Below are 15,534 nucleotides of genomic sequence, written 5' to 3'. Positions count from 1 at the left end.
TTCAATTTTGTGTTCTTGGACGTTAGTCTGGGGCGCCGTCAGCCATTAGGTGTGCTAGCCACTCCCCCCGCTGATCTCCGCAAGGGATGTGAGGACTCTAAAACTTCACCAGAGCCTCCCTCGGCATATGGGTGAGTAGATAATGGCTGAATTTTCATTTTTGGGTGCACTATCCCTTTAAAAATGAATGTAGAAAATATTTATCTTGGGTTTTATGGACTTGGTCAGCAAAGATCCTCCATGATGTCATACCATCTTTAGACTTAAGCAGGATTTATACTTCTGTGTCAAATCGACGCTGTACCCTACGCTGTAGCCTGATGTGCACCCCCCCAGAAATGTAACTACACGCTGCGGTGACGCAGACCTCCTGTCTACTTTTGTAAGCTGAAACCATTTCCCTCAGTGGAAACAAAGCTTTTATTTACTTTAATTTCACAGATAAGAAACAATAAATTGTGAAGACAATAAAGCCTCCACAAAATAGCATTTTAAGTCTTGTGTGTGATTTATCCTGGCTTCATATGAGCAGAGGAAATCCTTGCTCGTTGCTAGGCTAATTTATACAATGTAAAATGCCATAGGCTTGTGCTAATAACGTTAGCATGTTATATGTGTTGGGAAAAGGTGTTTAGTGTAAGACAGTTGTTTTGTCAGTGAACCTTGGAGCCTAATTTTGTAACGTAATCTTTGTTGAAAGTTGCTATTGTCCCTAGCTTCATTTGAGAAAAGGAAAATTCCACTAGCCACTAGGCTAATTTATACAATGTAAAATGTCATAGGCTTGTGCTAAAAACATTAGCATGTTGTATTTATGGGGAAAATGTGTCCAGGAAAAGACTGTGTTGGCTTTGAATGCTGTGAGTTATAGTGAAGCTGATTCACAAGAAGTATAAATCTCGCATTACCCGATATTCAATACCCAATTCTTCAAAATGATTATATCAGGCTCTGATATCACAGTTTCCCACTATTTTAGACTGTAGAAACATGAGCTGATAATTTCTCATTGTAACAGAACAAATCATATTCATGTCAGCAGTTATAAAACTGACATAAAGTGACTCATGAGCACTGAACAGCTGGCACTGTATGTAAAAGACTTGACCTAGCTTCAGAAGTCAGGCCATTTGTTGCACCACCGTCTGCTAGCTTTATGCCTACATCCTTGCAGCCGCTGCTATCTTGCTCCCTAAAACCCCCAGTGTGAGATTCTGAGTGTTTCCTCTGCCCCACAGCATCAGTCTGCCAAGCCTTTAGCAAATCAGCTGGAGTGCTGTCTGTACCAGCAGACAAAATGTGTGGGATCCTGGCTTGTCATCTTTCAGTGATATTAACTAATGGCCCCTATAGAGTGTCCAAGAGTGGTCCCTGTGGTCTGTAGGGCCTTCCTTCCCAGCACCCCAACAACGAGATTGCACCCCTTCTCATCATATTTTGACATTTGGGCAGAAGCCTTTCTGTTGTCTTACAAAGAAACGGACAGCAGTTAGGTTTAGACAATAGAACTACTTGGTTATGGGGTTAGGGAAATATTGTAGTTGATGTTAGACATGTGGGTCATGTCACATGAGTAGCAACTAATGTACATGTAGATTAAACCAGTATTTACACTACATTTTGTAGCAGCTTACTGGTAGTTCAGCTCCATTCATATTTGCATTTTGAGTTAGGTAGTTAAATTACTGTTTTGCAAATATTTGTGTAGCAAACCAGTAAAACTACAAAAGGTTTTGCACAGAGCTAGGGAAACTACACAAAGGAGAAAAAAAAAGGTTTAATAAAAACACTGTACTTTTGCTATATCTTACAAAAGTTTTGACATGTCGTTAAGTGGGCACTTTTTGCCATGAACTCAACTGAGTATCAGTTTTTGCTGGCATGTGATAATTAATACTTTTTCTGGTAGCTTTAATTATTAAATAATTAACCAAACTAGATTTCTCCCTCGGGTAGCTTTACTGTAGTGCAATTTCTTCCAGTGTGAAGTAATTGACCCTCAGATTTCCTTCATTTTCAGGCTGGTTTTGTGGATTTGGAGCCAAATGTTGTGCCTGGGGCACGTCGTGTATTAATGATACTCGTTACCTGGAGAGGTTGGAAAAAGATATACGTTTCTTCCCTGTTCCAAAACCANTTTCCCTTTATATTCATTGTCTTGTGTGGCGATCAGCAGTGATGTGGTGGTTCACTTTTACACTGTGATCTGTAGCCTATAGTTCGGCTTTAGCTTCTAACTATCTTTGTCTTTTTAACCTGTTGTTGCTGCTGAGTCAGTTTGACATCCTGGATATATCCTTCACACACAGACTGTAGACCTCTGTCTGCTTCTCTCTGGAGTCACTCTTTTGTTTTCCCCAAAATATGATAATATTTCCTCAGGGAGTGCAGTTAGTTACAGTGTGGGCTCCATGCTTACTGCGACAGCTTGTCGGCCAATGACTAAAATGACAAAATATCTCAATGTTGACCTTTAGTTTTTCACAGGACTCTCCTGGGTCAAAGTCCTGTACATGCTGTTGACCTCAAAACCCGAAGCAGACTTTCTTGCTCTCAATAACACATCTGTCGCTCTGACTGGCAAATAATAGGTTTACAGTGGAGTCTGTTGACAGCCCAGTGCATCCTATACAGATGCTAAATGGTGCTTTGTGCATCTGCCTCTGATGCAAAGGACCCATTACCAGGCTATGTTTTTGATGCCCTGGGAGTGAGACCAGTCTGCCACACAGCAGTTATTCAGTCTGCCGACTCGCACGTCTCCCTGTTTGGTAGATCAGCCTCTCTAACCCCATTAACCAGCTCTTCACTTCCTCAATCAGCCTCCTTATCTGTTTCTCTGCTGCCCTACTCTCCAGCTGCTCCTTTTTAAATGCTTACCACCCGCCCTCTGACAGCTAGGTAACCTTCCCTCTGTCTCCCAACCTATTAATTTCCCCCCCGCTCCTCTATGAATTAGTTCTCAGCTTCCAGGTCCCCTTCTCTGCTTCTCTGCCCGAGCTTGCATCTGTTTTTTATTCTCTGGCTGAACCTGTCTCTCTGTCTGAGCCTGAATCTGTTTCTCAGCATGAGCTTATAGCTTCCTCTTAGCCTGTGTCTTTCTGAGAGCTTCACTGCCCGAGCCTTTATCTGTCCATCAAGCTTGAATCTATCAGTCCTTTAGTTTGCTCCGGTATCCCTGTTGGAGCCAACAAAGCCTGCCACTATTCCAATTCTATACCCTGCGTCTGTCCATCCTGCCTTTTCTAAGCTTTAGCACCAGCGTGTTTCTATTCGTATGCAGCTCAAGTCAGTATCTCTATCAGGTCTCCGTTAAATCTCTGCCCCAGTCAGTGTCCTTTCATTATCAGCCTGCACCCTTTGGTCTGTCCTCCAAACCCTGCGCTCTAGCATCTAACCCCTCTGACTCAGGTCAGCCTGTTTCTCTTGTGATATAGTTTCTGGTCAGATGATCCTAAGCAATCCTGTCTGCTTATCTGAATAGTTGCTTCTCCCGAGCAGCTCCTTATGCCTGCCCTGTGCTCAGGACGTCCACTTGACTCCAGCACACCTGTGCTTCTTACAACCTTAGGCAACAGGAGTGTGGTTGTCCACCTGCTACCTGCCTCTTTCAATTACCTCACACAGGCTGACATGCAAGTTTGCTCTTCCCCCATTGTCAACATGATCAACCTTGCACATCATTTGTCTTGGGTCAAGCCTTTCCTGATCTGTCCTCTATTCCCTGGCATCTTAATCAACATTGTGAGGCTCCCCTGCAGAGGGTTCTGTATTATTGATGTCTCCATCACCTCCTTCCTCCTCCTTATTTAGTCTCAGTCTTCATCCTGCCGTCTGCTCTGTCTTGCCTCACCTGCCCCCTAGTTGTCCTCAGTGAGTTACCCTCCTTTAAAAGTCACCTGACCCAGTCACCTGGACATCCAGCTGCTTCTCATACACAATTAACCCCAGTTATCTTAAAGCTTTTATGTTGCTTTACTGTGGTTGTCCCATTCCTGCCTGCCTTTTTCTGGATTATAATTTTAACAGTTTGGATTTATTTGCCTTATTTGTCCCACTACCTGACGGTTTACAACTATTTCACCATCAGTACTCAGCAAGCTGCACTCTGCCAGGTGTGTCTCAGTGTCTGCATCTCAGTCTGTTGCTAGTCCAAGCCATCAAGTTCATCTCTTTACAAAACTAGTCCATACAAGCCCTGCACTGTCCCTGCAGTTTAGTAGTTTAACAGCCTATTGAACATTGGTACTATTCAGTTCACTGCTAGTATTTGTTTAGGCACCCAGAACAAGTAAACTTGAATCTTGTCCCATGATGGCCCACAGATGATTTGCATACAGCTTGCATCTTGCATGCAAGAGTTACTCTGCTGCAGTGCAGAAAGTACCTGTAATCTCAGATTTTCTTACATTATAAAATACACACATGTAGGTCTGTTTTTCTTCTTCTTTTTTTTTTACTCATGCTCAAGTGAATATTTATGAAGAAAATGTAAACTGTTTTAAATGCATCTAAAGAATACATAAAAATAAAATAAAGCACTCAATTTTTCATGGAACCAACAAAAAATAACGATGGTGAATAAAAGTAAACATACTAAGATGCAAGCAATTTTGTCTTTCTTATAATACAAGCAAAATATATCTTAAACACAGGGTTGAATAGTGTATCCTGTCCCCTACTGGCCTAAAATACATAGCACTTTGCAACAAAACACGGACCTCACAGCAATTTTGAATCTTGATTTAACAAAAATATTTGAGTTTCCCAGCACTTTTGTATAGTCCCAGATTTAGCTACAGTTTGGAGGTAACCATTATGCACCTATATGTGCTTTTTTAAATGTGAATATAGCGTATTCAAAAACAAATTTAAGGCACACATTTTTGTTTATCTTTCAGTCATTCATTGCGAGTGTGGTGCCCTGTAGTTATGGGTGATTATTGTCTACAACAGCGCTTTTTTTTTTTGCAACTAGCAGATGCTACAGTCAGAAACAACACATATATGTTTTTGGTTATCATTAGCCTGAAGATACCTCAGGTCTCATACATGTGTTTACCACCTTATAAATATGGTATAGAGGAAAAGAAAAAGACTGCTAGCAAGCAGATAGGGTTTAAATAACACAGGATTTAAAATGCTAAAAAAAACAACAATTTGCAAATGTTTGCAAATTACGAGGGTGGAAATTCATTCAACACATTTGTTAGACCTCAAGGATACACTCTGAATGTAGATAGAACTTGTTTGTTTACAAGAACTCCACAGGGCGTCGTTAACAGCGTTGGGCGCTAACAAATTATGTTACTGTGCTCTTGAACCAGTGGTGTTACTTTACTGTCAGTCTCAGTTATATGGCGGTCATAAATTAAACAGTCAATTCTTGGTTTTATTATGACTCTTAATCTGTCTCCTTTTCAGCCTCTGTTCTCCGTCTCTTTTCTGTCTCTCTAGGCCTCTTCTCAGAATGTATTTTTTGCAAAAGATTAAGATTAGAACATTAAGATGTTACAAGACATAGTAATAGTTTCAATTTGCTCTACCAAGTCTCTTGTTCTTTCGGTTCAGCCCTGGGTGCATTATTGCACTAATGCCATGTCTGCACATATAGGTTTTAATGGTTACCTCCAAATTTTAACTAAATCTTAGGATACAATAGTTTAACAGTTTAACAAACAGATAATGCTAAAAAAAAATACCCAGCTCTGAGTGGCACAAACGCCGCAACTGATGTTGTTGTTGTTGCCTCACTGTGCTATATTTAGGCTCTTATGTCTATTTTGCAATTTGGCTGCGAGTCACTCATCAGGATGAGGACATCAGCTCACCAGTCTGTAAACTCTCCTCGTACTGACTAGCTAGCTGCTTGCTAGCCAAGTCAAGGTTTTTATTGTAAACATCAAGGAAGATTGAGAAGAAATGGACACCAGCTGAACTGGCATCCTGCTAGCCATTATACAGGCATCGGAGAACAAACTCCGTGTTGCATCAGTTTCCAATGAATATTAAGAACTTTCTTGGCTAAATCCTGCACAGCACTGTTTAACCAGGTGACTCTTTGTCTATGCTGATCTGACAGAGCAGAGGGCTGTTGGTTGGTCTCGAACACGGGTCTCCTTGATCAAAGTCCGGCCCAGCTGGCACACGACCAACCCTCAGCACTGAAATTTCAATTTTATTTATAAAGCTCAATATCACAAATCACAGTTTGCCTCAGAGGGCTTTCGAGCATACGACATCCCCCTGTCCTTTGGACCCTCACAGTGGATAAGGAAAAACTCCCCAAAAGAACCCCTTTAACAAGAAAAGAAAAAAGTGATTGAAATAATGTCAGTTGTTGTTTCAACACTAAAATAACATTGAAATAACATTTAATTCTGATGGTTGTGAAAAGGTGAACAAAATTATCATAAATCAACATTGAAATTTCAGAAGCATCTGTTTCAATGATTAAACAATTTTGAAACGTTTAAAGTTTATGAAGCAACATTGCAAAATCAACATTGATTCATCTTTCAAAAATCAACACATAATTTAGCAGTGATTCAACCACCGTGTATGACATTAATTCAACAGTGAATAAACGTTAGAATTTCAGCTGTTTCTTGGACCCATCCTGAGTGGACTTTCATGCTCTTTAAACTACTTCTGTTTCTCTCACTCAGGAACCCGGTCTCACTCTTAAGTCGTCCAGATCCGGCGTTTGGGCAGTGACTAAAGGCATCCTTTAATGTTGGCATGATACGCGACTGGTAGCCATTATAGTTTAATGTCGCCCGGCAGCATCAGTGGGAAACGCGGTGGGACAAGGATGAAAGTTAAGGTGGTGAAAGTCCAACTGGGGCGTCTGGGAGCGGAGGGGAGGTGGATGGGTCCAGCAAACATCGACTTTCACCCAAGAGAGCGGTGTTTGTGTCCTGTAAGATTCTAAAGCCATTGTTTTACCTACGTAGTGCGTTTATTTTTAAAGAGACTGTATGCAAACGATAAATTTCCTGTGAAAACAGAAGTGTATTTTGAAAGAAGACAATGCATGTAACAGGCAGAACTTGACACGGTGTCCCAGAACGTCAACAACCAACACACCCAGGGTACCTATCACGTTGTATGTGGACGTGGAAAGTCCATCACCAAACGACAATATGTGACGAAGTCGGAGTAAGGATGTGTTGCACACTGACGCTAAACGGTGCCCTCGGTGCCACTTCAATGACACGAGAGACACTGCCCATGCAGCGTATTTTGACGCCCTGGGAATGAGACCAGGCTGGTCCTCCAGTTTCATATTGTCAAACTAATTCTTTCACTATTTGTAGAGTTCCTCTTATTAAAGGAGTGGCAGTGTTTCCAAAGGATCAACGAGTCAATGAACTCTATTACTAATTTGTTTATTCTGCTCTCATTGTTCGAGATGTTCTTATTTTATTTCGTAGTTTATTTAATCAAACCCTAAGTTTTATTATGGAAACCTGATTTTTACAAGGTCTAACCACGTGATTCAGGGGAGTGGTTTTATCTGGAGTTATCAAGATTTAAAGACATCTGCCAGCCAATCAGAAACAGGCACTTTTAATAGGCAAGATTAAAGTAATGCAATGAAAACACGTTGCTTTATAACATAATAACATGTGTGCCTCCTGTAACAGAGAGAAAGAGTGACAGATATTCAGACAGGGGGGAATGGGATGTGACATGTTTCTGCGCTTACTATTCATTTCCAATGGGACACTGATATTAACCTGAAAGGGGGTAAAGCCAGAATGTGACTAAAGAGAGGGGGTAGAGCAGCCCACTGTGTGTGTGTGTGTGTGTGTGTGTGTGTGTGTGTGTGTGTGAGAGAGAGAGAGAGAGAGAGAGAGACAAGCAAGATATATGTGAACTGACACACAAAACGACAGAAGCGAGAGAGTCGCACACACACACGCACACACACTCAGCACAGAGAGGGAAGGAGGAGGGCGCGCTGATCCTCAGTCGGTGTGTGAGGGAACAGACGAAGTAGAGACCTGCACACACACACACTCACTCACTCACTCTCTCACACACACACACGCGCGCTTACACTCTCTCTCACTGTGTCTTTCTCTTGCGCTTCGCACGGAGCAGAGGGGGAACGGGAAGGGAAGAATGAGGAAGAAGTCCCAACAAATGCGGGTTTGCTGATGAAGCGCCGCTCCGGTTATCCGATCATACAGGTCGCGCTGCATGGAAACGAGGAGTCGGCAACAGCAGAAAACAACAGCAACAAATAAAAAAGCTGTCAGTGCATGGGAATCCGGTCACCTCTCCCTTTCTTTTGTGCGTCTCGCTCGGTGGATACGCCGCCTTGGCTGGCGTATAAGAGCTCCCTGCGTCTCCATTACCATTCCCCACTACTGGCTTACCTCTACTACTACTACTACTCCTCTTACTCCTCATTACCAGTAGATCTATAGTGCTGCTTTTACTACTGACTGTCTCCTCCGGATTGGGAGCACTCTCTGGATAATAAGGTAGGATATTCTGCAGTTTTCTGGGCACGTTTCCGCCGGGGATAATGATGTTAGTGATACTGAATGCTGGGGGTCTTTGCCTCTGTTTCGCCGCATTGTCTGGTGAAAGCAAGTTTTTTTTGGAGGGAGGGAGGAGGAGTGAATGGGATGCAAAAGGGGGACAGTGTCGCCTCATGGAGCCCCGGCTGGAGACGTGAAAGCACCATGCGTCGGGAGGGTTTGGGTGCGATGTGGAGACGATGTTTCCTCAGCTCATCCTCCCGCACCACGCTGCTCTCCACACTGCGCTTCTCCACCTCTGTGTGGTTTATATACAGAGAGGGGAGAATCAGTGGGTGCGGTGGAAGGTGGCAATTTGTTTTACATTAAAATGAGCAGCCGGTTCAGGATCCGGACGCTGCTTCCTTTCCCTTCAGGGGCTGCATTTTTTTTTATTTCTTTTTTGTCCTTCACCCTTCCACCCTCCCTCCTCTCCTTCCCTTTGCATGTTTAAGTCCGGCCGCCTGCCTCGCTCCTTTCTAGAGGACAATTACGGATGCAGAGCACGTTCAGATAACCACGCTCGCACCCTTTTTATAGGCTTTCAGTGTGGAAGTTGGGTAACAAACATGCGGAGTCCAGGCTACATTTCCCCTTAGAGATATAATCCCTGCAGAGGACAAATGAACCAGTCGCTTAAAGGCGCATTTGGAGACAAATTTGCGCAATTCTATGCGCCCTCCCCTCCTTTGCGCAAACCAGCACAGTGCCATTGGTGCTGATGGAGTGCCTTGGCACATACATCAGTGCAGAGCAGGTTGGGGAGACATAAGAGTCCGGACCCCGCAGTCTGACTTTGAATGGGTTTAATTCAGCCTCACATCCGTTGGATTTTTAGTCACACACGTTAAATCCGAGGCTGATTTTACTTTCTGCCTGACTGTGTTCTAAATAGGGAAATGAAACTGTAGCAGAGCCTCACACATCAGTTAACTGTTCCTGTAAACCTGGCACATATTAGAGGAAGCAGCAGATTCTCCTCCTGATGTGAGACTACAAACGCTTCATCTTGCAAGGAGTGCTTGGCACATCAGGCAGGTACCATCAAGGCTTTCCAGGCAATCTTTTTCCAGCTGACTTAAGTCGAGGGCTTTATGGGCACAGCACAGAGGAACTGTAGCTCATCCACTGTGGATGCTATGAAATATTTATTTACGACAATGAAAAACTGAAGCGCAGCCAGAGGTCTTTACGGCCTTATTTACCTTCCAGCAGTGGTGCAGTTGGTTATTGATGGAATGTGAGATGTTGGGGGGGAGGGGAGGCTGCATTTTAGGCAGCACTGTAAAACAGGCTCAGATTAACATAAGGGACATATGGGGTGTGTTTTACAATAGAAACTGAACGTTCAGGCACACACACACACTTGCACAACTTCCTTCAGACATGTAGCTGACAACTGCTGGGTCACAGTGTTGTAAATGAGTCAGTGGTCAGTGTCTGAGAGGAGGCTGAGCTTCATCCAGGCTTAAAGAAGCATGGTTAGCATATCACAGGCACAGTGTGGGAGGCTACATGTAGTATGGGATGTCAGTGGTTTTTAACGTTAACATACAGTATTATCATTGCTATCAATATGCTACTAAAACTATTTTTTTCTGTTTTGGTTTTATTATAACATTAATGGGATTTTTTAAAAATTTATATTGTAACATCAAGATTTTTTTAGCTTTTTTTAAACATATTTTTCAACATTAAAAAATAAATAAATTTATTTGTCAATTTTTTTAAATTTTTTATTCTTTATTTTGGCTTCTTTCTTCTACCTGGGTTTTTATGGGCTACCTAGGTTAATATAAGAGACTGACCTGGTTGACACCACATTACTCCCTAATTATTCATATACAGTGATGAAAACTGGCATTTATTTTGCATATATGAGTCAGACTGAACACTGTAGGCTAATATACCCAATATAAAGCTGAAGATTAGCAAATGTCTCCCCAAAATATGTTTTTTTCATGAACATGGTCTTTCTAAAGAAAATTTTATGTTCCCACGCACAAAGAGTTGCTTTGCTTCTTCCTGTGAAAAGGACCCTGTTCACTATAGTTTACAGTAAACAGGGTTCATTCATGGCAAGGANATTTATTTTGCATATATGAGTCAGACTGAACACTGTAGACTATATTCCCAATATAAAGCTAAAGATTAGCAAATGTCTCCCCAAAATATGTTTTTTTCATGAACATGGTCTTTTCTAAAGAAAATTTTATGTTCCCACGCACCAAAGAGTTGCTTTGCTTCTTCCTGTGAAAAGGACCCTGCTCACTATAGTTTACAGTAAACAGGGTTCATTCATGGCAAGGACAGGTCAGGTGCTTCTGCTAACGTAAAGTGACGTGAAAAATCTGGAGGAAATCAAAAAAGCTGCTGATTTTGCCAATCTGCTGACGTAAAATCCAGTTTTAACCATTATTTTTAATTCAGTATATTTTTTTAAGCAACATTTTTTCATAGTTTATATAAATACAGGAAAATTGTTCCAATTTCTTGAAGTAAAAGCTAAAATAACTGCACTGAGCCCTTAGTTTTTCCACATGCTAAATACTGCACTGTGCTGATAGGTGATACCATGACCCCCATCATCTAATTCAATAGTGAATAAGCAAATAGGTGGCCCCAAGTGTCAGACCCTGAGGAAGAGTTCCAGAAATCAATATGCAGATTGATGCATTCTCTGCAAACTCACCATCCAGCATAGGTCACTCATTACATGTGCGACCCCACGGTCATTTTTAAGTCCATAGGCTAATACGTGGGCGTACAGCTACATTGTAATGCATGGCAACTGTTGTCAGGTTCAATACAAATGATATGATGACATAAGTGAGATGTATACGTCGTGCATTGTTAGCATGGGTGTGTATGATGGGGAAACAAACCACTAACGCTGTCAGAGTAAGACGTCAGCACCGATAAGCTGTTACTTATATCACAGTGATGCTAATAGTGTCATGCTAATCTGAGTAAAAGCCAGGCAGACAAATGTCACTGGGAAGACTGGCAGCCTTGGTTAGCCAGTGCACTGCATTTGATGCCCGACCACTATAGCACATTAACAGAAGGGTGCTGTTTCACCAGGTTAAGAAAGCAAACTTAAACCTGGAAGTGTTTATATCCCTGATAAGTGGAGCCAAAGGTGATTTAGAAAGCAACGGTAAATTTCCTGTAAATTTCCAAGATATATATGGGGTAATTCTGAGTTATACTTGGATGAGGCAAAAGCCCTCAATTGTCTCCACCATGGCTTGGATAAAAAATGCACGTAGTACTTTCAACAAGCAAATGAACAACGGGATATAAAGTATTTCTGTGTGTCCTTGCAGCCAGTTGTTGTACACAGTCAGCACAACCCCCACACCGACAGTAATGGGCCCAGTGATAATAAAATATGGATGAATTTAAACAAGGTTACATGGGATGCATAGTGTTGTGTACTGTAGCATAGGATGATGAAAAGCTTCTATACAAAGTATTCAAGTCAAATTAATATCAGAAAGTAATTTATGTTTTTATCAGGGTTCCGTTCTCTGTAGAGGCAGATGTTTGTTGTTTGTTGACGGATAAAAAAGACTGATTTAAATCACACATTGACATATCTCATAGTTGATATGGCAAGCACTGTTAGCAGATGGCTAACTAGCATCCGGTTGGAGACAGTGCAACATTAGCATTCCTTTAGAGTCGTGTTTCTGTCCAATATTCAGTCTTCTAGCTCTGTTTTGGTCTCCACCAAATCCTGTAGGAAACAACTGGGTCTTACGCTGCTAAATGCTGCACCGTGTTTACCAGCTAGTTGCTAACTTGCTCTGTCAGCAGTCGGTGCATAGTAGGTTTATCAGAACGTTTTTTTTCCACTCATAAATGCTGCCTCCTTTTGCTGAAAACAGGGTTGATGACCGCAGTAAAGTGTGCTTTATATTTGTGCGTTAGTTCAATGCAGAGCCTGCGCCCTTGTGAGCATTTATACTTGTGCAGTGGTGTGTCTGTGTCACTCTGCAGTTACACCTCCAAAACACTAGTTGGTGGTGGGGTTTCTGGGAAGTGCTGTAAAGTTTAGTTGATTCAAAACACACATTAAACACACATTAAACATGGCTTAATAGAGACAATTTCAAACACAAGTACACAAATCAGCTTCACTATAACTCGCAGCATTCACAGACAAACACTTGTCTTTATCTGGACAACTCACAAGGTTCACTGACAAAACAACTGTCTTATACTAAACACGTTTTCCAAACAAATGTAACATGCTAATGTTATTAGCACAAGCCTATGGCATTTTACATTGCATAAATTAGCCTAGCAGCTAACGGAGATTTCCCTTACTCACATGAAGCCAGGATAAATTACGCACAAGACTTAAAATGCTATTTTTGTGGAGGCTTTATTATCTTCACAATTTATTGTTTCTTATCTGTGAAGTAAAAGTAAATGAAACCTTTGTTTCCTCCGAGGGAAATGGTTTCAGCTCTGCGTTGCCACGACGTGTAGTTACATTTCTGGGGAGGTGCACGTCAGGCTATGGCCGTAGGGTATGGCGCCGAATCAAAGCAGAAGTATAAATCCCGCTTAAGAGTGAACTAAAATGGCAAAGTTGTGAGCTGCAAAACCAAAACAAGGAGCTGAAGGCCACCAAAACGCTCTGTAGAGCTGTAAGTAGCAATAATTTTCTGTGGGTTTGCCATCATACACACACTCATTTGACCTATTGACAATACAGAAGTATTGACTGAGTGCAGGCATGATGTCAAACTTTTGTGCATATTTCAGTTTTTGAGATCAAGAGCAGGGAGGGAAAAACATGAAGCTTCCATTAGGCTCCGACAGTTTGCCCGTGGCATGTTGTTGTTGAATGTATATTGTGCTGTCCTGTGCAGAAGCAGATACCAAGAGAATATGTTTCAGGTTTTCAGACAGGCTGATGATAGAAATGCTCTTTGAGAAAAGCGACTGACTTGCAGATGATAGTGGACGCAGGGCTCGCTGAAGGGGGCGGACTTCGTCATCACAGCCGATATCTCTGCCCATACTGATTATACCACCCACCCCTCGAAGGAGGGTTTCTATGAGGTTAGTTTGAGGATGATTGCTTGCCTTTGGCTACCTCCTCTCCCATGAATGAATGGAGCAGTGCAGATAAGGGGAAGTGATTTATTTGACTTTTAAGTTTTTAAAATGATTTTCCTCTGTATCCTGTTCGTTTCTCGTATCTCGCCATCAGCCTTCCATGTGTTCATGTTCCTCGTCACATCCCAGATACACAGACAGAGTGACAGACTGTAGGAAACAGCCCGGTGTAGCGCAGTTCCAGTCTGATCCTTTCCCCCACTCCAAGTGTAGCCTAATGATATGAGGGCATCCTGGCTGTAGGATCGGCTGTAAGGCAGATCCAGGCTAAAAGAGCTCAACTTCGCTGTAATGACAGTGAACGCAGACCATTAATCTTCAGTTGTTTGCGGCGGCTATAGTGTGTGTGTGTGTGTGTGTGTGTGTGTGTGTGTGTGTGTGTGTGTGTGTGTGTGTGTGTGTGTGTGTGTGTGTGTGTGTGCATATTTGGTCCTGCTGTCACACACATACATTACAGTGGAATATCCCTTTGGTTTTATTTTCTTAGGAGAGGTGAGAGCATAATAGGATACCGCTCTTTCTTTCCATCTGTCTTGCTTTTCCTCAGATGCCTCCCTCTCCTTCAGTCTCTCTCTTTACCTCCCCTCCTCTGTCCTTTCTATTTGCTTTTCCATATTATGCTTTTAGTCACTCATTCACTCAGTGTTTTACATTTCTCTATCATCGCCTCTTGCCCCGTGGAGAGGAAAATGCACCTCCGACAGGCTGATCCTCGGAGCAGCGAGCTCTGTGTTCTCCTGGAACACACAGGTTTATTTTTGTTGGCATGCTCGTGTTCAACAACTACGGCTCTTTAAATTATTTTCCCCCGACATCACCTCTGTAGTTTCCCGGCATGATTCAGTCTCTGATCAACATCCACTTATTGTATGCAGAAAGCCATGTCAAATACATTCCCCCTGTCTTCCTCTTTCTGTCTCTCTGTTGCATGTTGGTCTAATCAGCTGCCTTCTTGGCACCTTTGGGTGCTGCCGTCAGAGGCTCCCGAGGAATGACAGTATTGGGGCAGGGAGGGAACAGCTTGCCTCAGTGAAGCACATGGTTTTGGTTTGCTTAACCTTATGTATTATGCTTTTGTTTTTGCCTCTGGGGAGAAAGATTCAGCAGTGCAGTGTTTGTGTGTGTGTGTGTGTGTGTGTGTGTGTGTCTGCCTTTTTCTTTTCTCTTTTTGAAGCTGGGTTGGCTCGTCTCACGTTGTGCTCCTCTTGAAACGGAGCCAAGTTTTTGAGGTCATAACACGAGGGGAAATCATGGCGGGATATTCTGAAACCTGATAGTTCAATTACAAAATCCAAAATAGCAGCCACCGTTCAGCGACTAAGCCTCTGTCGTGTTAACAGCACACGCGTAAACATACACCCTTGAGTTTAGTGCTGATACCATCCAGGGCATCAATTTTTCCTTTATCAAATAGCCGGTAATGGTTCTTGTGCAGAGAGAGAACAATCAGTCATTCCCGCAGGATATGTTTCGCAGTCACACGGCAAAAACGGAACTATAAACAGAACAGGTAATGATCTGAAGCCATCTGAAGTGTAATCTCCTGATAAAGTGTAAAGCAATCAGGATTGTGTAAGCAAGGTTTATCAAGGACTTTTGTCCGTGAGGATGAATTTTAAGCAAGCTGCTGAGAAGAAACAGAGCAAGGAACAGAAACAAGAGCACAGACTCTGGGTTAATATACGAGCTGAATTTTATATTGCTGCGCTGATACTTACAATACAGCGTGTTGTAATAAAACATGCACCGTATTAGCTCTCTTTTAACCAATCACTATATTGTGGGAATAAGTAGGAGATGCAAATGCAGGTAGGACGTCTTGTACAGCAAGACGTGGATTGCTGGTGTTAATTCCCAAACCAGC

General features: G+C 42.4%; 1 protein-coding gene across 3 annotated transcripts in view; it reads left to right on the top strand.

The window, feature by feature from the left end:
* Positions 1-15,534, top strand: part of slc8a1b (solute carrier family 8 member 1b) — a 253,555-nt gene that overhangs the window by 35,642 nt on the left and 202,379 nt on the right. For 2 of the 3 annotated variants that reach the window (XM_050071766.1, XM_050071768.1), the window contains exon 1: positions 7,931-8,495. The exons of the other annotated variant lie outside the window; for it this stretch is intronic. The gene's annotated coding sequence lies outside the window, so the exon portion shown is untranslated. Of the gene's footprint in view, positions 1-7,930; positions 8,496-15,534 lie in introns of those variants that run through there. 3 annotated transcript variants of the gene reach the window in all.

This window comes from Epinephelus moara, chromosome 19 (genome assembly GCF_006386435.1).
Source record: "Epinephelus moara isolate mb chromosome 19, YSFRI_EMoa_1.0, whole genome shotgun sequence".
NCBI classification, from domain to species: Eukaryota; Metazoa; Chordata; class Actinopteri; order Perciformes; family Serranidae; genus Epinephelus; species Epinephelus moara.
This window is presented reverse-complemented; position numbering and strand designations above follow the sequence as displayed.